This window comes from Cherax quadricarinatus, chromosome 4, assembly GCF_038502225.1.
Source record: "Cherax quadricarinatus isolate ZL_2023a chromosome 4, ASM3850222v1, whole genome shotgun sequence".
In the NCBI taxonomy this organism is placed as follows: domain Eukaryota; kingdom Metazoa; phylum Arthropoda; class Malacostraca; order Decapoda; family Parastacidae; genus Cherax; species Cherax quadricarinatus.
Window position 1 is genome coordinate 8,786,446 of NC_091295.1, and position 22,816 is coordinate 8,809,261.

Sequence of the window (22,816 nt, forward strand, 5' to 3'; positions counted from 1 at the left end):
TATGGCCAGCAGCCAACACCAACACACTCGTCAGTGTTTTAAACTTAAACCTCTCATTACTTGTGTTGCGGGGTTGGGGAGGAAAAAAATGAGAGGGAGGGCATAGAAGGGGTGTGTTGAAGGGACGGAAGAAGGGGCGTGGGGAAACTGGGATTGAAGGGAGGGGAAAACTGAGGGCCTGTGAGGGTTTCCGCTGATGGGACGTAAAGGGAGCGTGGTGGTGGTGATAGAAATGTAGGATTGAATAATGTAGAAGGTAAAGTTGAATGGACGTTTGAGAGGGGTGGCGAGAGGGAAGTTTTAATGTTGGGTGGGGTTGAAGGCGCATAGAGAGAGAGAGAGAGAGAGAGAGAGAGAGAGAGAGAGAGAGAGAGAGAGAGAGAGAGAGAGAGAGAGAGAGAGAGAGAGAGACAGAGACAGAGACAGAGACAGAGACAGAGAGAGCATAACGACATCAACGAAATAAATCAGTTGACCAAATGAAATCGCTGGTCCACACCTGGCTACAACTTTATCCCGTTCACTATATATCTCTTAAGAAAAACAACAACAAAACTTTCAAACGGGCGGATGAAGATAACAGCTCTTAGCTTGCAAATAAAGTGAGGATCACTAAACTTAACCTTGTACAACCATGTTAAAAAACAAGAGAAGGGGATGGGAAGGGCTGGTGATAAACAAACTAGCCTAGTATTAATTAAAGGTTACTTTTGACAAAAGTGATGCGATATATCACACCTGTAATAACTCCAACTGCGGCATGTATGTCTTAATACTTGATTGATATACTAGGTGTAATATCACAGGGAATTGGTATATATGATGGTAACATAAGCTGGTGGACGTGTAGCCTGCCTCGTGAAACACCTCCACAAACCTTGCAATGTATTTGTTCTAGTTGATGGAACACCTAGTGTTGTGTCTTGTTGACTAGTGTTATGTCTTGTTGACTAGTGTTATGTCTTGTTGACTAGTGTTGTGTCTTGTTGACTAGTGTTGTGTCTTGTTGACTAGTGTTATGTCTTGTTAACTAGTGTTGTGTCTTGTTAACTAGTGTTATGTCTTGTTGACTAGTGTTATGTCTTGTTGACTAGTGTTGTGTCTTGTTGACTAGTGTTGTGTCTTGTTGACTAGTGTTATGTCTTGTTGACTAGTGTTGTGTCTTGTTGACTAGTGTTGTGTCTTGTTGACTAGTGTTATGTCTTGTTGACTAGTGTTGTGTCTTGTTGACTAGTGTTGTGTCTTGTTGACTAGTGTTATGTCTTGTTGACTAGTGTTGTGTCTTGTTGACTAGTGTTGTGTCTTGTTGACTAGTGTTATGTCTTGTTGACTAGTGTTGTGTCTTGTTGACTAGTGTTGTGTCTTGTTGACTAGTGTTATGTCTTGTTGACTAGTGTTGTGTCTTGTTGACTAGTGTTGTGTCTTGTTGACTAGTGTTATGTCTTGTTGACTAGTGTTGTGTCTTGTTGACTAGTGTTGTGTCTTGTTAACTAGTGTTATGTCTTGTTGACTAGTGTTATGTCTTGTTGACTAGTGTTGTGTCTTGTTGACTAGTGTTGTGTCTTGTTGACTAGTGTTATGTCTTGTTGACTAGTGTTGTGTCTTGTTGACTAGTGTTGTGTCTTGTTGACTAGTGTTATGTCTTGTTGACTAGTGTTGTGTCTTGTTGACTAGTGTTGTGTCTTGTTGACTAGTGTTATGTCTTGTTGACTAGTGTTGTGTCTTGTTGACTAGTGTTGTGTCTTGTTGACTAGTGTTATGTCTTGTTGACTAGTGTTGTGTCTTGTTGACTAGTGTTGTGTCTTGTTGACTAGTGTTGTGTCTTGTTGACTAGTGTTATGTCTTGTTGACTAGTGTTGTGTCTTGTTGACTAGTGTTGTGTCTTGTTGACTAGTGTTATGTCTTGTTGACTAGTGTTGTGTCTTGTTGACTAGTGTTGTGTCTTGTTGACTAGTGTTATGTCTTGTTGACTAGTGTTGTGTCTTGTTGACTAGTGTTATGTCTTGTTGACTAGTGTTATGTCTTGTTGACTAGTGTTATGTGTTGTTAACTAGTGTTGTGTCTTGTTGACTAGTGTTATGTCTTGTTGACTAGTGTTGTGTCTTGTTGACTAGTGTTATGTCTTGTTGACTAGTGTCATGTCTTGTTGACTAGTGTTATGTCTTGTTGACTAGTGTTATGTCTTGTTGACTAGTGTTATGTCTTGTTGACTAGTGTTGTGTCTTGTTGACTAGTGTTGTGTCTTGTTGACTAGTGTTATGTGTTGTTAACTAGTGTTGTGTCTTGTTGACTAGTGTTATGTCTTGTTGACTAGTGTTGTGTCTTGTTGACTAGTGTTGTGTCTTGTTGACTAGTGTTATGTCTTGTTGACTAGTGTTATGTCTTGTTGACTAGTGTTGTGTCATGTTAACTAGTGTTATGTCTTGTTGACTAGTGTTATGTGTTGTTGACTAGTGTTATGTCTTGTTGACTAGTGTTGTGTCTTGTTGACTAGTGTTATGTCTTGTTGACTAGTGTTATGTCTTGTTGACTAGTGTTGTGTCTTGTTGACTAGTGTTATGTCTTGTTGACTAGTGTTATGTGTTGTTAACTAGTGTTGTGTCTTGTTGACTAGTGTTGTGTCTTGTTGACTAGTGTTATGTCTTGTTGACTAGTGTTATGTCTTGTTGACTAGTGTTATGTGTTGTTAACTAGTGTTGTGTCTTGTTGACTAGTGTTATGTCTTGTTGACTAGTGTTATGTCTTGTTGACTAGTGTTGTGTCTTGTTAACTAGTGTTGTGTCTTGTTGACTAGTGTTATGTCTTGTTGACTAGTGTTATGTCTTGTTGACTAGTGTTGTGTCTTGTTAACTAGTGTTATGTGTTGTTAACTAGTGTTGTGTCTTGTTGACTAGTGTTATGTCATTTTAACTAGTGTTGTGTCTTGTTGACTAGTGTTATGTCTTGTTGACTAGTGTTATGTCTTGTTGACTAGTGTTATGTCTTGTTGACTAGTGTTATGTCTTGTTGACTAGTGTTGTGTCTTGTTAACTAGTGTTGTGTCTTGTTGACTAGTGTTATGTCTTGTTAACTAGTGTTGTGTCTTGTTGACTAGTGTTATGTCTTGTTGACTAGTGTTATGTCTTGTTGACTAGTGTTATGTCTTGTTGACTAGTGTTGTGTCTTGTTAACTAGTGTTGTGTCTTGTTGACTAGTGTTGTGTCTTGTTAACTAGTGTTGTGTCTTGTTGACTAGTGTTGTGTCTTGTTGACTAGTGTTGTGTCTTGTTGACTAGTGTTGTGTCTTGTTAACTAGTGTTGTGTCTTGTTGACTAGTGTTGTGTCTTGTTAACTAGTGTTGTGTCTTGTTGACTAGTGTTGTGTCTTGTTAACTAGTGTTGTGTCTTGTTGACTAGTGTTGTGTCTTGTTGACTAGTGTTGTGTCTTGTTGACTAGTGTTGTGTGTTGTTGACTAGTGTTGTGTCTTGTTGACTAGTGTTGTGTCATGTTAACTAGTGTTGTGTCTTGTTAACTAGTGTTGTGTCATGTTAACTAGTGTTGTGTCTTGTTAACTAGTGTTGTGTCATGTTAACTAGTGTTGTGTCTTGTTAACTAGTGTTGTGTCTTGTTAACTAGTGTTGTGTCATGTTAACTAGTGTTGTGTCATGTTAACTAGTGTTGTGTCTTGTTAACTAGTGTTGTGTCATGTTAACTAGTGTTGTGTCTTGTTAACTAGTGTTGTGTCTTGTTAACTAGTGTTGTGTCATGTTAACTAGTGTTATGTCTTGTTGACTAGTGTTGTGTGTTGTTAACTAGTGTTGTGTGTTGTTAACTAGTGTTGTGTCTTGTTGACTAGTGTTTTGTCTTGTTGACTAGTGTTGTGTGTTGTTAACTAGTGTTGTGTCTTGTTGACTAGTGTTGTGTCTTGTTGACTAGTGTTGTGTCTTGTTAACTAGTGTTGTGTCTTGTTGATTAGTGTTGTGTCTTGTTAACTAGTGTTGTGTCTTGTTGACTAGTGTTGTGTCTTGTTGACTAGTGTTTTGTCTTGTTGACTAGTGTTGTGTGTTGTTAACTAGTGTTGTGTCTTGTTGACTAGTGTTGTGTCTTGTTAACTAGTGTTGTGTCTTGTTGACTAGTGTTGTGTCTTGTTGACTAGTGTTTTGTCTTGTTGACTAGTGTTGTGTGTTGTTAACTAGTGTTGTATCTTGTTGAGTAGTGTTGTGTCTTGTTGACTAGTGTTGTGTCTTGTTAACTAGTATATTGTTTTGCTGACTAATATACTGTCTTGCTGACAATTATGGTGTTTTGCTGACTAATATACTGTCTTGCTGACTAGTGTGGTGTTTTGCTGACTAGTATACTGACTTGCTGACTAGTGTGGTGTTTTGCTGACTAATATACTGTCTTGCTGACTAGTGTGGTGTTTTGCTGACTAATATACTGTCTTGCTGACTAGTGTGGTGTGATGCTGACTAATATACTGTCTTGCTGACTAGTGTGGTGCTTTGCTGACTAATATACTGTCTTGCTGACTAGTGTGGTGTTTTGCTGACTAATATACTATCTTGCTGACTAGTGTGGTGTTTTGCTGACTAATATACTGTCTTGCTGACTAGTGTGGTGCTTTGCTGACTAATATACTGTCTTGCTGACTAGTGTGGTGCTTTGCTGACTAATATACTGTCTTGCTGACTAGTGTGGTGCTTTGCTGACTAGTGTGGTGCTTTGCTGACTAATATACTGTCTTGCTGACTAGCGTGGTGTTTTGCTGACTAATATACTGTCTTGCTGACTAGTGTGGTGTGATGCTGACACTGTATTTAATGTTATGATGGTTGTATGTGGTGTGGCGACTCCGGTATTATGGTATTTTTAAGTAGAGTGATAACACCGTGGTTGTTTTGTTGTTTTAAGTGATGTAACAGCGACTATTCCATGTTTTTGTGATGACCTGGTGTGCTGGTGTTTGTGGTAATATGTTGATGGTAACAAGACAGATAAACAGCGTTACCCCCAAGAAGTGGGCTTTTTAAAATGACTTGAAAAGAAAAGTCAGTATTTTATGGTATTTTTTTGCTCCGCAAAATGTTTACATCGTTAAAAGTCGGTGTATAATGTACTGATTGGGACTGGTAGTATGAACTGTTATCTTACTTTGTTTTTGACGCACTGACGACCACTGATCAAATATCTAAAAATGATCATTTAATAATCTGCGTTGACTTACTCAACATCTGACACGATCATTAGCTTCTACCTGTTCTACACTTGTTTACATAGGTAACTCCATATACCCCAATATTTGATGGCATAAACAAATATTAAAGATGGTGACACAAACACAGGAAGAGAAGACGAGGGAGAAAGTGGACAGTGAAGGTGAAGACGCTGGTATAAGAAAGTGCTAAGGGGTGGGAAGCCTCGGCGAAGTGAGACTGTATTGTAGTGGTGTGAAGTGTTACTTTGCTCACACTTCAACAACACGTCAAATCACAAGAAACACTTGCGTCCATTCACTTCTAAGATGATCACACAAGTCTGTTGGATGTCCAACCCACTAGCACTCAAAACCTCTTTTACTGCCTCCCTCCCAGGTTTCCTAAACGACCCCTACCCCACCTTCCCTCTACCCCAGATTTATACTCCCTCTTATTTTTCTTCCATGCTTTCTATATGTCCAGACTATCTCAACAACCTCTCCTCAGTGTTCTGGATCATACTTTTGGTAAATCTACAACTTTTAATCTCCAAACTAAGACTTTTCTGCACAATATTCACACAACATTTTTGCCTCTAACACATCTAGACTGCCTCCAACCTCGTGCCTATAACACAATATTCACACAACATTTTTGCCTCTAACACATCTAGACTGCCTCCAACCTCGTGCCTATAACACATCTAGGCTGCCTCCAGCCTCCTGCCTCTAACACACCTAGACTGCCTCCAGCCTCCTGCCTCTAACACATCTAGACTGCCTCCAACCTCCTGCCTCTAACACATCTAGACTGCCTCCAACCTCGTGCCTATAACACATCTAGGCTGCCTCCAGCCTCCTGCCTCTAACACACCAAGACTGCCTCCAGCCTCCTGCCTCTAACACATCTAGACTGCCTCCAGCTTCATGCCTCTAACACATCTAGACTGCCTCCAGCCTCTAACACATCTAGGCTGCCTCCAGCCTCATGCCTCTAACACATCTAGACTGCCTCCAGCCTCCTGCCTCTAACACATCTAGACTGCCTCCAGCCTCCTGCCTCTAACACATCTAGACTGCCTCCAACCTCCTGCCTCTAACACATCTAGACTGCCTCCAACCTCGTGCCTCTAACACATCTAGGCTGCCTCTAAAACATCTAGACTGCCTCCAACCTCCTGCCTCTAACACATCTAGACTACCTCCAACCTCCTGCCTCTAACACATCTAGACTGCCTCCAACCTCCTGCCTCTAACACATCTAGACTGCCTCCAACCTCGTGCCTATAACACATCTAGGCTGCCTCCAGCCTCCTGCCTCTAACACACCTAGACTGCCTCCAGCCTCCTGCCTCTAACACATCTAGACTGCCTCCAGCTTCATGCCTCTAACACATCTAGACTGCCTCCAGCCTCTAACACATTTAGGCTGCCTCCAGCCTCATGCCTCTAACACATCTAGACTGCCTCCAGCCTCCTGCCTCTAACACATCTAGACTGCCTCCAGCTTCATGCCTCTAACACATCTAGACTGCCTCCAGCCTCTAACACATCTAGGCTGCCTCCAGCCTCATGCCTCTAACACATCTAGACTGCCTCCAGCCTCCTGCCTCTAACACATCTAGACTGCTTCCAGCCTCCTGCCTCTAACACATCTAGAATGCCTCCAGCCTCCTGCCTCTAACACATCTAGACTGCCTCCAGCTTCATGCCTCTAACACATCTAGACTGCCTCCAGCCTCTAACTCATCTAGACTGCCTCCAGCCTCATGCCTCTAACACATCTAGACTGCCTCCAGCCTCATGCCTGTAACACATCTAGACTGCCTCCAGCCTCTAACACATCTAGACTGCCTCCAGCCTCATGCCTCTAACACATCTAGAATGCCTCCAACCTCTAACACATCTAGACTGCCTCCAGCCTCATGCCTCTAACACATCTAGACTGCCTCCACCTCTAACACATCTAGACTGCCTCCAGCCTCATGCCTCTAACACATCTAGACTGCCTCCAGCCTCTAACACATCTAGACTGTATCCAGCCTCATGCCTCTAACACATCTAGACTGCCTCCAGCCTCATGCCTCTAACACATCTAGACTGCCTCCAGCCTCTAACACATCTAGACTGCCTCCAGCCTCATGCCTCTAACACATCTAGACTGCCTCCAGCCTCTAGCACATCTAGACTGCCTCCAGCTTCTAACACATCTAGACAGCCTCAAGCCTCTAACATATCTAGACTGCCTCCAGCCTCATGCCTCTAACACATCTAGACTGCCTCCAGCCTCTAACACATCTAGACTGCCTCCAGCCTCTAACACATCTAGACTGCCTCCAGCCTCTAACACATCTAGACTGCCTCCAGCCTCTAACACATCAAGACTGCCTCCAGCCTCTAACACATCTAGGCTGCCTCCAGCGTGTGCTGCCTCTAACACTTCTAGACTGCCTCCAGCCTCCAGCCTCCAGCCTCTAACACACCTAGACTGCCTCCAGCCCCCAGCCTCTAACACACCTAGACTGCTTCCAGCCTCCAGCCTCTAACAGACCTAGACTGCCTCCAGCCTCTAACACATCTAGACTGCCTCCAGCCTCTAACACATCTAGGCTGCCTCCAGCGTGTGCTGCCTCTAACACTTCTAGACTGCCTCCAGTCTCCAGCCTCTAACATATCAAGACTGCTTCCAGCCTACAGCCTCTAACACACCTAGACTGCCTCCAGCCTCCAGCCTCGAATACATCTAGACTGCCTCCAGTCTCTAACACATCTTGGCTGCCTCCAGCGTGTGCTGCCTCTAACACACCTAGACTGCCTCCAGCCTCAAGCCTCTAACACACCTAGACTGCCTCCAGCCTCCAGCCTCTAACACATCTAGACTGCCTCCAGCCTCTAACACATCTAGGCTGCCTCCAGCGTGTGCTGCCTCTAACACACCTAGACTGCCTCCAGCCTCCAGCCTCTAACACACCTAGACTATCTCCAGCCTCCAGCCTCTAACACATCTAGACTGCCTCCAGCCTCTAACACATCTAGGCTGCCTTCAGCGTGTGCTGCCTCTAACACTTCTAGACTGCCTCCAGTCTCCAGCCTCTAACATATCCAGACTGCTTCCAGCCTACAGCCCCTAACACACCTAGACTGCCTCCAGCCTCCAGCCTCCAGCCTCCAGCCTCCAGCCTCCAGCCTCCAGCCTCCAGCCTCCAGCCTCCAGCCTCTAATACATCTAGACTGCCTCCAGTCTCTAACACATCTTGGCTGCCTCCAGCGTGTGCTGCCTCTAACACACCTAGACTGCCTCCAGCCTCCAGCCTCTAACACACCTAGACTGCCTCCAGCCTCCAGCCTCTAACACACCTAGACTGCCTCCAGCCTCCAGCCTCTAACACACCTAGACTGCCTCCAGCCTCCAGCCTCTAACACACCTAGACTATCTCCAGCCTCCAGCCTCTAACACATCTAGACTGCCTCCAGCCTCTAACACATATAGACTGCCTCCAGCCTCTAACACATCTAGACTGCCTCCAGCCTCTAACACATCTAGGCTGTCTCCAGCCTCTAACACATCTAGACTGCCTCCAGCCTCTAACACATCTAGGCTGTCTCCAGCCTCTAACACATCTAGACTGCTTTCAGCTTCCAGCCTCTAACACATCTAGACTGCTTACAGCGTCCAGCCTCTAACACATCTAGTCTGCTTCCAGCCTCCAGCCTCTAACACATCTAGACTGCTTACAGCGTCCAGCCTCTAACACATCTAGTCTGCTTCCAGCCTCCAGCCTCTAACACATCTAGACTGCTTCCAGCCTCTAACACATCTAGACTGCTTACAGCCTCCAGCCTCTAACACATCTAGACTGCCTCCAGCCTCTAGCACATCTAGGCTGCCTCCAGCCTCTAGCACATCTAGACTGCCTCCAGCCTCTAACACACCTAGACTGCCTCCAGCCTCCAGCCTCTAACACATCTAGACTGCCTCCAGCCTCTAACACATCTAGACTGCCTCCAGCCTCTAACACATCTAGACTGCCTCCAGCCTCCAGCTTCTAACACACCTAGACTGCCTTCAGCCTCCAGCCTTTAACACACCTAGACTGCCTCCAGCCTCCAACCTTCAGCCTCCAGCCTCCAGCCTCCAGCCTCCAGCCTCCAGCCTCCAGCCTCCAGCCTCCAGCCTCCAGCTTCCAGCCTCCAGCCTCCAGCCTCCAGCCTCCAGCCTCCAGCTTCCAGCCTCCAGCCTCCAGCCTCCAGCCTCCAGCCTCCAGCTTCCAGCCTCCAGCCTCCGGCCTCCGGCCTCCAGCCTCCAGCCTCCAGCCTCCAGCTTCCAGCCTCCAGCCTCCAGCCTCCAGCCTCCAGCCTCCAGCTTCCAGCCTCCAGCCTCCAGCCTCCAGCCTCCAGCCTCCAGCCTCCAGCCTCCAGCCTCCAGCCTCCCGCCTCCAGCCTCCAGCCTCCAGCCTCCAGCCTCCAGCTTCCAGCCTCCAGCCTCCAGCCTCCAGCCTCCAGCCTCCAGCTTCCAGCCTCCAGCCTCCAGCCTCCAGCCTCCAGCCTCCAGCTTCCAGCCTCCAGCCTCCAGCCTCCAGCCTCCAGCCTCCAGCCTCCAGCTTCCAGCCTCCAGCTTCCAGCCTCCAGCCTCCAGCCTCCAGCCTCCAGCCTCCAGCCTCCAGCCTCCAGCTTCCAGCCTCCAGCTTCCAGCCTCCAGCCTCCAGCCTCCAGCCTCCAGCGTCCAGCCTCCAGCCTCCAGCCTCCAGCCTCCAGCCTCCAGCCTCCAGATTCCAGCCTCCAGCCTCCAGCCTCCAGCCTCCAGCCTCCAGCCTCCAGCTTCCAGCCTCCAGCCTCCAGCCTCCAGCCTCCAGCCTCCAGCCTCCAGCTTCCAGCCTCCAGCCTCCAGCCTCCAGCCTCCAGCCTCCAGCCTCCAGCCTCCAGCCTCCAGCCTCCAGCTTCCAGCCTCCAGCTTCCAGCCTCCAGCCTCCAGCCTCCAGCCTCCAGCCTCCAGCCTCCAGCCTCCAGCCTCCAGCTTCCAGCCTCCAGCCTCCAGCCTCCAGCTTCCAGCCTCCAGCCTCCAGCCTCCAGCCTCCAGCCTCCAGCTTCCAGCCTCCAGCTTCAAGCCTCCAGCTTCCAGCCTCCAGCCTCCAGCTTCCAGCCTCCAGCTTCCAGCCTCCAGCTTCCAGCCTCCAGCCTCCAGCTTCCAGCTTCCAGCCTCCAGCTTCCAGCCTCCAGCCTCCAGCCTCCAGCCTCCAGCCTCCAGCCTCCAGCCTCCAGCTTCCAGCCTCCAGCCTCCAGCCTCCAGCCTCCAGCCTCCAGCCTCCAGCCTCCAGCCTCCAGCTTCCAGCCTCCAGCCTCCAGCCTCCAGCCTCTAGCCTCCAGCCTCCAGCGTCCAGCGTCCAGCCTCCAGCCTCCAGCCTCCAGCCTCCAGCCTCCAGCCTCCAGCCTCTAGCCTCCAGCCTCCAGCCTCCAGCCTCCAGCCTCCAGCCTCCAGCCTCCAGCCTCCAGCCTCCAGCTTCCAGCCTCCAGCTTCCAGCCTCCAGCCTCCAGCTTCCAGCCTCCAGCTTCCAGCCTCCAGCTTCCAGCCTCCAGCCTCCAGCTTCCAGCCTCCAGCCTCCAGCTTCCAGCCTCCAGCCTCCAGCCTCCAGCATCCAGCCTCCAGCCTCCAGCCTCCAGCCTCCAGCCTCCAGCTTCCAGCCTCCAGCCTCCAGCTTCCAGCCTCCAGCCTCCAGCCTCCAGCCTCTAGCCTCCAGCCTCCAGCCTCGAGCCTCCAGCCTCCAGCCTCCAGCCTCCAGCCTCCAGCCTCCAGCCTGCAGCCTCCAGCCTCCAGCCTCCAATCTCCAACCTCCAGCCTCCAGCCTCCAACCTCCAGCCTCCAGGTTCCAGCCTCCAGCCTCCAGCCTCCAGCCTCTAGCCTCCAGCCTCCAGCCTCCAGCCTCCAGCCTCCAGCCTCCAGCCTCCAGCCTCCAGCCTCCAGCCTCCAGCCTCCAACCTCCAGCCTCCAGCCTCCAGCCTCCAGCCTCCAGCCTCTAGCCTCCAGCCTTCAGCCTCCAGCCTCCAACCTCCAGCTTCCAGCCTCCAGCCTCCAGCTTCCAGCCTCCAGCTTCCAGCCTCCAGCTTCCAGCATCCTGCCTCCAGCTTCGAGCCTCCAGCCTGCAGCTTCCAGCCTCCAGCCTCCTGGCTCCAGCCTCCAGCCTCCAGCCTCCAGCTTCCAGCCTCCAGCCTCCAGCCTCCAGCCTCCAGCCTCCAGCCTCCAGCCTCCAGCTTCCAGCCTCCAGCCTCCAGCCTCCAGCCTCTAGCCTCCAGCCTCCAGCCTCCAGCCTCCAGCCTCCAGCCTCCAGCCTCCAGCCTCCAGCCTCCAGCCTCGAGCCTCCAGCCTCCAGCCTCCAGCGTCCAGCCTCCAGCCTCCAGCCTCCAGCCTCCAGCCTCCAGCCTCCAGCTTCCAGCCTCCAGCTTCCAGCCTCCAGCCTCCAGCTTCCAGCCTCCAGCTTCCAGCCTCCAGCTTCCAGCCTCCAGCCTCCAGCTTCCAGCCTCCAGCCTCCAGCTTCCAGCCTCCAGCCTCCAGCCTCCAGCTTCCAGCCTCCAGCCTCCAGCCTCCAGCCTCCAGCCTCCAGCCTCCAGCCTCCAGCTTCCAGCCTCCAGCCTCCAGCCTCTAGCCTCCAGCCTCCAGCCTCCAGCCTCCAGCCTCCAGCCTCCAGCCTCCAGCCTCCAGCCTCCAGCCTCCAGCCTCTAGCCTCCAGCCTCCAGCCTCCAGCCTCCAGCCTCCAGCCTCCAGCCTCCAGCCTCCAGCCTCCAGCCTCCAGCCTCCAGCCTCCAGCCTCCAGCCTCTAGCCTCCAGCCTCCAGCCTCCAGCCTCCAGCCTCCAGCCTCCAGCCTCCAGCCTCCAGCCTCCAGCTTCCAGCCTCCAGCCTCCAGCCTCCAGCCTCCAGCCTCCAGCCTCCAGCCTCCAGCCTCCAGCTTCCAGCCTCCAGCCTCCCGCCTCCAGCCTCCAGCCTCCAGCCTCCAGCCTCCAGCTTCCAGCCTCCAGCCTCCAGCCTCCAGCCTCCAGCCTCCAGCCTCCAGCTTCCAGCCTCCAGCCTCCCGCCTCCAGCCTCCAGCCTCCAGCCTCCAGCCTCCAGCTTCCAGCCTCCAGCCTCCAGCCTCCAGCCTCCAGCCTCCAGCCTCCAGCCTCCAGCCTCTAATACATCTAGACTGCCTCCAGTCTCTAACACATCTTGGCTGCCTCCAGCGTGTGCTGCCTCTAACACACCTAGACTGCCTCCAGCCTCCAGCCTCTAACACACCTAGACTGCCTCCAGCCTCCAGCCTCTAACACACCTAGACTGCCTCCAGCCTCCAGCCTCTAACACACCTAGACTATCTCCAGCCTCCAGCCTCTAACACATCTAGACTGCCTCCAGCCTCTAACACATATAGACTGCCTCCAGCCTCTAACACATCTAGACTGCCTCCAGCCTCTAACACATCTAGGCTGTCTCCAGCCTCTAACACATCTAGACTGCCTCCAGCCTCTAACACATCTAGGCTGTCTCCAGCCTCTAACACATCTAGACTGCTTTCAGCTTCCAGCCTCTAACACATCTAGACTGCTTACAGCGTCCAGCCTCTAACACATCTAGTCTGCTTCCAGCCTCCAGCCTCTAACACATCTAGACTGCTTACAGCGTCCAGCCTCTAACACATCTAGTCTGCTTCCAGCCTCCAGCCTCTAACACATCTAGACTGCTTCCAGCCTCTAACACATCTAGACTGCTTACAGCCTCCAGCCTCTAACACATCTAGACTGCCTCCAGCCTCTAGCACATCTAGGCTGCCTCCAGCCTCTAGCACATCTAGACTGCCTCCAGCCTCTAACACACCTAGACTGCCTCCAGCCTCCAGCCTCTAACACATCTAGACTGCCTCCAGCCTCTAACACATCTAGACTGCCTCCAGCCTCCAGCTTCTAACACACCTAGACTGCCTTCAGCCTCCAGCCTTTAACACACCTAGACTGCCTCCAGCCTCCATCCTTCAGCCTCCATCCTCCAGCCTCCAGCCTCCAGCCTCCAGCCTCCAGCCTCCAGCCTCCAGCTTCCAGCCTCCAGCCTCCAGCCTCCAGCCTCCAGCCTCCAGCTTCCAGCCTCCAGCCTCCAGCCTCCAGCCTCCAGCCTCCAGCCTCCAGCTTCCAGCCTCCAGCCTCCAGCTTCCAGCCTCCAGCCTCCAGCCTCCAGCCTCCAGCCTCCAGCCTCCAGCCTCCAGCCTCCAGCTTCCAGCCTCCAGCCTCCAGCCTCCAGCCTCTAACACATCTAGCCTCCAGCCTCCAGCCTCCAGCCTCCAGCCTCCAGCCTCCAGCCTCCAGCCTCCAGCTTCCAGCCTCCAGCCTCCAGCCTCCAGGCTCTAGCCTCCAGCTTCCAGCCTCCATCCTCCAGCCTCCAGCCTCCAGCCTCCAGCCTCCAGCCTCCAGCCTCCAGCCTCTAGCCTCCAGCCTCCAGCCTCCAGCCTCCAGCCTCCAGCCTCCAGCCTCCAGCCTCCAGCCTCCAGCCTCCAGCTTCCAGCCTCCAGCCTCCAGCCTCCAGCCTCTAGCCTCCAGCTTCCAGCCTCCAGCCTCCAGCCTCCAGCCTCCAGCCTCCAGCCTCCAGCCTCCAGCCTCCAGCCTCTAGCCTCCAACCTCCAGCCTCCAGCCTCCAACCTCCAGCCTCCAGCCTCCAACCTCCAGCCTCCAGCCTCCAACCTCCTGCCTCCAGCCTCCAACCTCCAGCCTCCAGCCTCCAACCTCCAACCTCCAGCCTCCAGCCTCCAGCTTCCAGCCTCCAACCTCCAGCCTCCAGCCTCCAACCTCCAGCCTCCAGCCTCCAACCTCCAGCCTCCAGCCTCCAACCTCCAACCTCCAGCCTCCAGCCTCCAGCTTCCAGCCTCCAGCCTCCAGCCTCCAGCCTCCAGCTTCCAGCCTCCAACCTCCAGCCTCCAGCCTCCAACCTCCAGCCTCCAGCCTCCAACCTCCAACCTCCAGCCTCCAGCCTCCAGCTTCCAGCCTCCAACCTCCAGCCTCCAGCCTCCAACCTCCAGCCTCCAGCCTCCAACCTCCAGCCTCCAGCCTCCAACCTCCAGCCTTCAGCCTCCAACCTCCAAACTCCAGCCTCCAGCCTCCAGCTTCCAGCCTCCAGCCTCCAGCCTCCAGCCTCCAGCCTCCAGCCTCCAGCCTCCAGCCTCCAGCTTCCAGCCTCCAGCCTCCAGCCTCCAGCCTCCAGCCTCCAGCCTCCAGCCTCCAGCCTCCAGCCTCCAGCCTCCAGCCTCCAGCCTCCAGCCTCCAGCCTCCAGCCTCCAGCTTCCAGCCTCCAACCTCCAGCCTCCAGCCTCCAACCTCCAGCCTCCAGCCTCCAACCTCCAGCCTTCAGCCTCCAACCTCCAAACTCCAGCCTCCAGCCTCCAGCCTCCAGCCTCCAGCCTCCAGCCTCCAGCTTCCAGCCTCCAGCCTCCAGCCTCCAGCCTCCAGCCTCCAACCTCCAGCCTCCAGCCTCCAACCTCCAGCCTCCAGCCTCCAACCTCCAGCCTCCAGCCTCCAACCTCCAGCCTTCAGCCTCCAACCTCCAACCTCCAGCCTCCAGCTTCCAGCCTCCAGCCTCCAGCCTCCAGCCTCCAACCTCCAGCCTCCAGCCTCCAACCTCCAGCCTCCAGCCTCCAACCTCCAGCCTCCAGCCTCCAACCTCCAGCCTCCAGCCTCCAACCTCCAGCCTTCAGCCTCCAACCTCCAAACTCCAGCCTCCAGCCTCCAGCCTCCAGCCTCCAGCCTCCAGCCTCCAGCGTCCAGCCTCCAGCCTCCAGCCTCCAGCCTCCAACCTCCAGCCTCCAGCCTCCAACCTCCAGCCTCCAGCCTCCAACCTCCAGCCTTCAGCCTCCAACCTCCAAACTCCAGCCTCCAACCTCCAAACTCCAGCTTCCAGCCTCCAACCTCCAACCTCCAGCCTCCAGCTTCCAGCCTCCAGCCTCCAGCCTCCAGCCTCCAGCTTCCAGCCTCCAGCCTCCAGCCTCCTCACTGCAACTTTCAAAACTCATTTTCCTTTTTACTTCTATGAGTAAAATTGTTTTGCGTTTCCAGATGTGTCACTGTACCACCCATCTGTCCCTTCTTCAGTTCTATGGTTCATCTCATCTCTCATATAACCATTCACTGACAGGTTCACTCACAGAAGTCTCAACACATTTACTTCCATAAACCTTCCCTTCAATTTGATATCCCATGTCTCATTGCCTATATTTTTTTTTTTTTGAATTCCATCACCTTACTCTTTTCTATGTTCACTTTTATTTTCTTTTTTTTTACATACTCTCCCAAATGCTCCACCAGCCTTTGCACTTCACAGTCTCTCAAGAGAACTGTGTCATCAGCAAAAAACACAACCGTGACAACTCCCGCAAGTACCAGATTTACTGTCTTTCTATCTCACACCTCACCCCAACACCCTAGCGCTCACTTCTTTGACAACTATGGTGATACCACTCATCCCTGTCTAAGGCCTACTTTTAGTGGAAAATATTCTCCTTCCTTCTCTCCTACATACACTATCCTGCTCCTCGCTGCCCACATAAAACCTCTTCACTGCTTTAAGTAACCTACCACCTATTTCACACATTTAAAACCTCTTACATTGCTCCCATCTCCACCCTATCATATGTCTTTTCTAACCCAGCATGTTCCTAAACTGCTACACAAACTAATGCTCAGGTGATACCTTCCACAAAACTCTCCTGCAAACTTCGGGTTAACTTATATATTCTATCTGAAAACAAAAACTGATATTTCGCAATATATATATATATATATATATATATATATATATCTATATATATATATATATATATATATATATATATATATATATATATATATATATATATATATATATATATATATATATATATATATATATATATATATATATCTATATATATATATATATATTAACAAGTCGGCCGTCTCCCACCGAGACAGGGTGACTCAAAAAGAAAATACTTTCATCATCATTCAACACTTTCACACCTCACTCACACATAATCACTGTCTTTGCAGAGGCGCCCAGATACAACAATTTAGAAGCATATATAACATATCCCTCCAAACTGCCAATATCCCAAACCTCTCCTTTAAGGTGCAGGCATTGTACTTCCCATTTCCAGGACTCAAGTCCGGCTATATAAAAATAACCGGTTTCCCTGAATCCCTTCACTGAATATTACCCTGCTCACACTCCAACAGCTTGTCAGGTCCCAATTACCATTCGTCTCCATTCACTCCTATCTAACACGCTCACGCACGCTTGCTGGAAGTTCTAGCCCCTCGCCCACAAAACCTCCTTTACCCCCTCCCTCTAACCTTTTCGAGGACGACCCCTACCCCGCCTTCCTTCCCCCACAGATTTATACGCTCTCCATGTCATTCTACTTTGATCCATTCTCTCTAAATGGTTTAGAGAAATATATATACATCTGAGTTTAAAAAAAAAAGCATAACTTAGAATACAGGTGCCTAATCATACAACTTTTAATGAACATTTCATGGTTGTATTTGTAGGTTGGTGGAGACAGTCAGTCATGAACGTAATGACTCCCAGAACCAGACCACAAGGTGATATTGTAAAGAAAATCACACAAGTCACAGTGGCAAGCTGGCTGTCACAGCCTGAACAAAACTGTGAGGCTCTACTCGTGTCTACGAATCTGTATAATATATGCATAATTCGAAGCCAGAAATGACTTCAGTGCCGCATGATATAATCAGCTAAATGTGCAAAAATTTAAAAAATTGGTCATAATATATAATGGAGTGGATGGGCAAGCCAGCGGAAGGCCTCGGTCAGATGACCAAAAGCTCCAGTGGTGGGTCATCATATGAGTAAGACCAGCGTCAAGAAACATTTGTCCCGATTCCTGATGAATCTTACCAAACCTACAAACATACATACAGAGACGTGCAATAATATCAGTGTATATACGCTGAATTTATTCTAATCCATATTTCTTAGATTCTGCATGGAGAGGTGGAGAAGAATCCTCCCTTCGTAACCCTTGCGTATCGTAACCGGCGACTAAAATACTGGAAGCATGGGGTTAGTAATCCTTTCTCCTGCATAAATTACGATATGTAAATTATTATTATTATTAGTAGTAGTAGTAGTATCGTTGTTGTTATTAAAAACAAAACTTGTTCCCCCTTTTTCGGGTCACCCTGCCTCAGCGGGAGACTGCCATTGTGTTAAAAAACATGTCTGGTGGGAAGTGACAATCACTGATAACCTGGTGTAGTGGGTATGGTTTAAGCCCTGTTAATCTAACAAGTAAACCAGTACTGTGTCACGACCTGTACTAATGAGGATCGGAAATATAAACACATATGCAGTATAATGTGATCCTTTATTGACTACGTTTCGCCCACACAGTGGGCTTTTTCAAGTCACGAACAGATCTACCTGGGGTGGAAGGGACGCGAGTATTTACAGTCAGGTTCAGAATGCTGAGGTCAGGTGGAGAATGCTGCATCTGATGATGTACCGAGTGGGGTTATAGAGTCTAAAATCTTGGGTAGCTTGGAAAGGAGATTGGATAAGTTTGTGAGCAGACCTTCTACAGTGTTCTTATGTGGGATAGCGATGAAGAAGCTTCTTGGCTGAAACTTGCCAAGAAACTTCTTCATCGCTATCCCACATAAGAAAATAGGAATGGAAGAACACTGTAGAAGGTCTGCTCACAAACTTATCCAATCTCCTTTCCAAGCTACCCAAGATTTTAGACTCTATAACCCCACTCGGTACATCATCAGATGCAGCATTCTCCACCTGACCTCAGCATTCTGAACCTGACTATAAATACTCGCGTCCCTTCCACCCCAGGTAGATCTGTTCGTGACTTGAAAAAGCCCACTGTGTGGGCGAAACGTAGTCAATAAAGGATCACATTATACTGAACATTAAAATGATATAAAATACCGACAGGTTGTTAGGTAAGACACATATGCAACAGTTGGGTATCTTTATTATGAAACGTTTCGCCTACACAGTAGGCTTCTTCAGTCGAGTACAGAAAAGTTGATAGAAGCAGAAGATACTTGAAGACGATGTAATCAGTCCATCACCCTTAAAGTTCGACAACTTCCACTAGTGAGAGCGGCTGGATTTGAGAGGGACCTGACCTCTCAACATCTGAGTTCTTACCTCTCCTAGTGGCCTACGTCTCACCTCTTGGCGCTATATAAAGCTCCATCCTGTCACTTCATCTCCATATTGTTTCATACTATGGAACAATGCTCTTCTCCAGACTGAGGGACTGACCACCTCAAAACTTTAAGGGTGATGGACTGATTACATCGTCTTCAAGTATCTTCTGCTTCTATCAACTTTTCTGTACTCGACTGAAGAAGCCTACTGTGTAGGCGAAACGTTTCATAATAAAGATACCCAACTGTTGCATATGTCTTACCTGATCACGTTATACTGCATATGTGTTTATCTTTCCATTGTGTCGGTATTTTATACCATTTATTTCCACTAATGAGGATCACTAATTACCACAGAGAAACAAGAGAGGAAATACACCAGTGGTGTGAAGCAACACTTTCAAAATATTTCCCATAAACATAAATATTCGCAGGTGTTACATAAAGATATGTACAGGTGTTACAAAGAGAAATAACTGCAGATTCAAAACAGTAGTTACCAGGGGAAAGAAAATAAGCAAAATCGAGACAAAGAAAATCTCAAGAAAAGATATCAGCAGATAAGAATCATGAAGTTCCCCTCTCAAGATATAAACACATTAGTGAAGGCACGTTAAATTACATGGTTAGAGAAAGGCAAAGTTACAGGTAAGAGGGAAGACTGAAGTGATCAGTAACCTGATCAACATCATCCAGTATCTTGCTGCTGCTGCTAAGGTGACTCTCAGTGCAAATTATAAAGACATAACACGGAAACTACTAACTTCTAATAAAGTCAGAGTCATTTTAAAATAATAATAATAATAATAATAATAATAATAATAATAATAATAATAATAATAATAATAATAATAATAATAATAATAATAATAGTAACAATAAGCATTTTCAACTCTTGTTATTTTAAACAATTGATTTTTCTTGAGCCTACCATGGCAAGCTGCCGCCGACCATGGCAAGCTGCCGCCGACCATGGCAAGCTGCCGCCTACCATGGCAAGCTGCCGCCTACCATGGCAAGCTGCCGCCTACCATGGCAAGCTGCCGCCTACCATGACAAGCTGCCGCCTACCATGGCAAGCTGCCGCCTACCATGGCAAGCTGCCGCCTACCATGGCAAGCTGCCGCCTACCATGGCAAGCTGCCGCCGACCATGGCAAGCTGCCGCCTACCATGGCAAGCTGCCGCCGACCATGGCAAGCTGCCGCCTACCATGGCAAGCTGCCGCCTACCATGGCAAGCTGCCGCCTACCATGGCAAGCTGCCGCCTACCATGGCAAGCTGCCGCCGACCATGGCAAGCTGCCGCCTACCATGGCAAGCTGCCGCCGACCATGGCAAGCTGCCGCCTACCATGGCAAGCTGCCGCCTACCATGGCAAGCTGCCGCCTACCATGGCAAGCTGCCGCCTACCAAGGCAAGCTGCCGCCTACCATGGCAAGCTGCCGCCTACCATGGCAAGCTGCCGCCTACCATGACAAGCTGCCGCCTACCATGGCAAGCTGCGGCCTACCATGGCAAGATGCCGCCTACCATGGCAAGCTGCCGCCTACCATGGCAAGCTGCCGCCTACCATGGCAAGATGCCGCCTACCATGGCAAGCTGCCGCCTACCATGGCAAGCTGCCGCCTACCATGGCAAGCTGCCGCCTACCATGGCAAGCTGCCACCTACCATGGCAAGCTGCCGCCTACCATGGCAAGCTGCCGCCTACCATGGCAAGCTGCCACCTACCATGGCAAGCTGCCGCCTACCATGGCAAGCTGCCGTCTACCACGGCAAGCTGCCGCCTACCATAGCAAGCTGCCGCCGACCATGGCAAGCTGCCGCCTACCATGGCAAGCTGCCGCCTACCATGGCAAGCTGCCGCCTACCATGGCAAGCTGCCGCCTACCATGGCAAGCTGCCGCCTACCATGGCAAGCTGCCGCCTACCATGGCAAGCTGCCGCCTACCATGGCAAGCTGCCGCCTACCATGGCAAGCTGCCGCCTACCATGGCAAGCTGCCGCCTACCATGGCAAGCTGCCGCCTACCATGGCAAGCTGCCGCCTACCATGGCAAGCTGCCGCCTACCATGGCAAGCTGCCGCCTACCATGGCAAGCTGCCGCCTACCATGGCAAGCTGCCGCCTACCATGGCAAGCTGCCGCCTACCATGGCAAGCTGCCGCCGACCATGGCAAGCTGCCGCCGACCATGGCAAGCTGCCGCCGACCATGGCAAGCTGCCGCCGACCATGGCAAGCTGCCGCAGACCATGGCAAGCTACCGCCGACCATGGCAAGCTGCCGCCGACCATGGCAAGCTGCCGCCGACCATGGCAAGCTGCCGCCGACCATGGCAAGCTGCCGCAGACCATGGCAAGCTGCCGCCGACCATGGCAAGCTGCCGCCGACCATGGCAAGCTGCCGCCGACCATGGCAAGCTGCCGCCGACCATGGCAAGCTGCCGCCGACCATGGCAAGCTGTGGATGACAATGATCTCTGGTGACGCTGACGCTGACTGTAGCGTGGATGACAATGATCTCTGGAGACGCTGACTGCAGCATGGATGACAATGATCTCTGGTGATGACAATGATCTCTGGTGACGCTGACTGCAGCATGGATGACAATGATCTCTGGTGACGCTGACTGCAGCATGGATGACAATGATCTCTGGTGACGCTGACTGCAGCATGGATGACAATGATCTCTGGTGACGCTGACTGCAGCATGGATGACAATGATCTCTGGTGATGCTGACTGCAGCATGGATGACAATGATCTCTGGTGACGCTGACTGCAGCATGGATGACAATGATCTCTGGTGACGCTGACTGCAGCATGGATGACAATGATCTCTGGTGACGCTGACTGCAGCATGGATGACAATGATCTCTGGTGACGCTGACTGCAGCATGGATGACAATGATCTCTGGTGACGCTGACTGCAGCATGGATGACAATGATCTCTGGTGACGCTGACTGCAGCATGGATGACAATGATCTCTGGTGACGCTGACTGCAGCGTGGATGACAATGATCTCTGGTGACGCTGACTGCAGCGTGGATGACAATGATCTCTGGTGACGCTGACTGCAGCATGGATGACAATGATCTCTGGTGATGCTGACTGCAGCATGGATGACAATGATCTCTGGTGATACAGACTGCAGCATGGATGACAATGATCTCTGGTGACGCTGACTGCAGCATGGATGACAATGATCTCTGGTGATGCTGACTGCAGCGTGGATGACAATGATCTCTGGTGACGCTGACTGCAGCGTGGATGACAATGATCTCTGGTGACGCTGACTGCAGCGTGGATGACAATGATCTCTGGTGACTGCAGCGTGGATGACAATGATCTCTGGTGACGCTGAATGCAGCATGGATGACAATGATCTCTGTTGACGCTGACTGCAGCGTGCATGACAATGATCTCTGGTGACGCTGACTGCAGCATGCATGACAATGATATCTGGTGACGCTGACTGCAGCATGGATGACAATGATCTCTGGTGACGCTGACTGCAGCATGGATGACAATGATCTCTGGTGACGCTGACTGCAGCGTGGATGACAATGATCTCTGGTGACGCTGACTGCAGCATGGATGACAATGATCTCTGGTGACGCTGACTGCAGCGTGGATGACAATGATCTCTGGTGACGCTGACTGCAGCGTGGATGACAATGATCTCTGGTGACGCTGACTGCAGCGTGGATGACAATGATCTCTGGTGATGCTGACTGCAGCATGGATGACAATGATCTCTGGTGACTGCAGCATGGATGACTGAGCTGATGACAATGATCTCTGGTGACGCTGACTGCAGCGTGGATGACAATGATCTCTGGTGACGCTGACTGCAGCGTGGATGACAATGATCTCTGGTGACGCTGACTGCAGCGTGGATGACAATGATCTCTGGTGACGCTGACTGCAGCGTGGATGACAATGATCTCTGGTGACGCTGACTGCAGCGTGGATGACAATGATCTCTGGTGACGCTGACTGCAGCGTGGATGACAATGATCTCTGGATGACAATGATCTCTGGTGACGCTGACTGCAGCATGGATGACAATGATCTCTGACGCTGACTGCAGCATGGATGACAATGATCTCTGGTGACGCTGACTGCAGCGTGGATGACAATGATCTCTGGTGACGCTGACTGCAGCATGGATGACAATGATCTCTGGTGACGCTGACTGCAGCGTGGATGACAATGATCTCTGGTGACGCTGACTGCAGCATGGATGACAATGATCTCTGTTGACGCTGACTGCAGCGTGCATGACAATGATCTCTGGTGACGCTGACTGCAGCGTGCATGACAATGATCTCTGGTGACGCTGACTGCAGCATGCATGACAATGATATCTGGTGACGCTGACTGCAGCATGGATGACAATGATCTCTGGTGACGCTGACTGCAGCGTGGATGACAATGATCTCTGGTGACGCTGACTGCAACGTGGATGA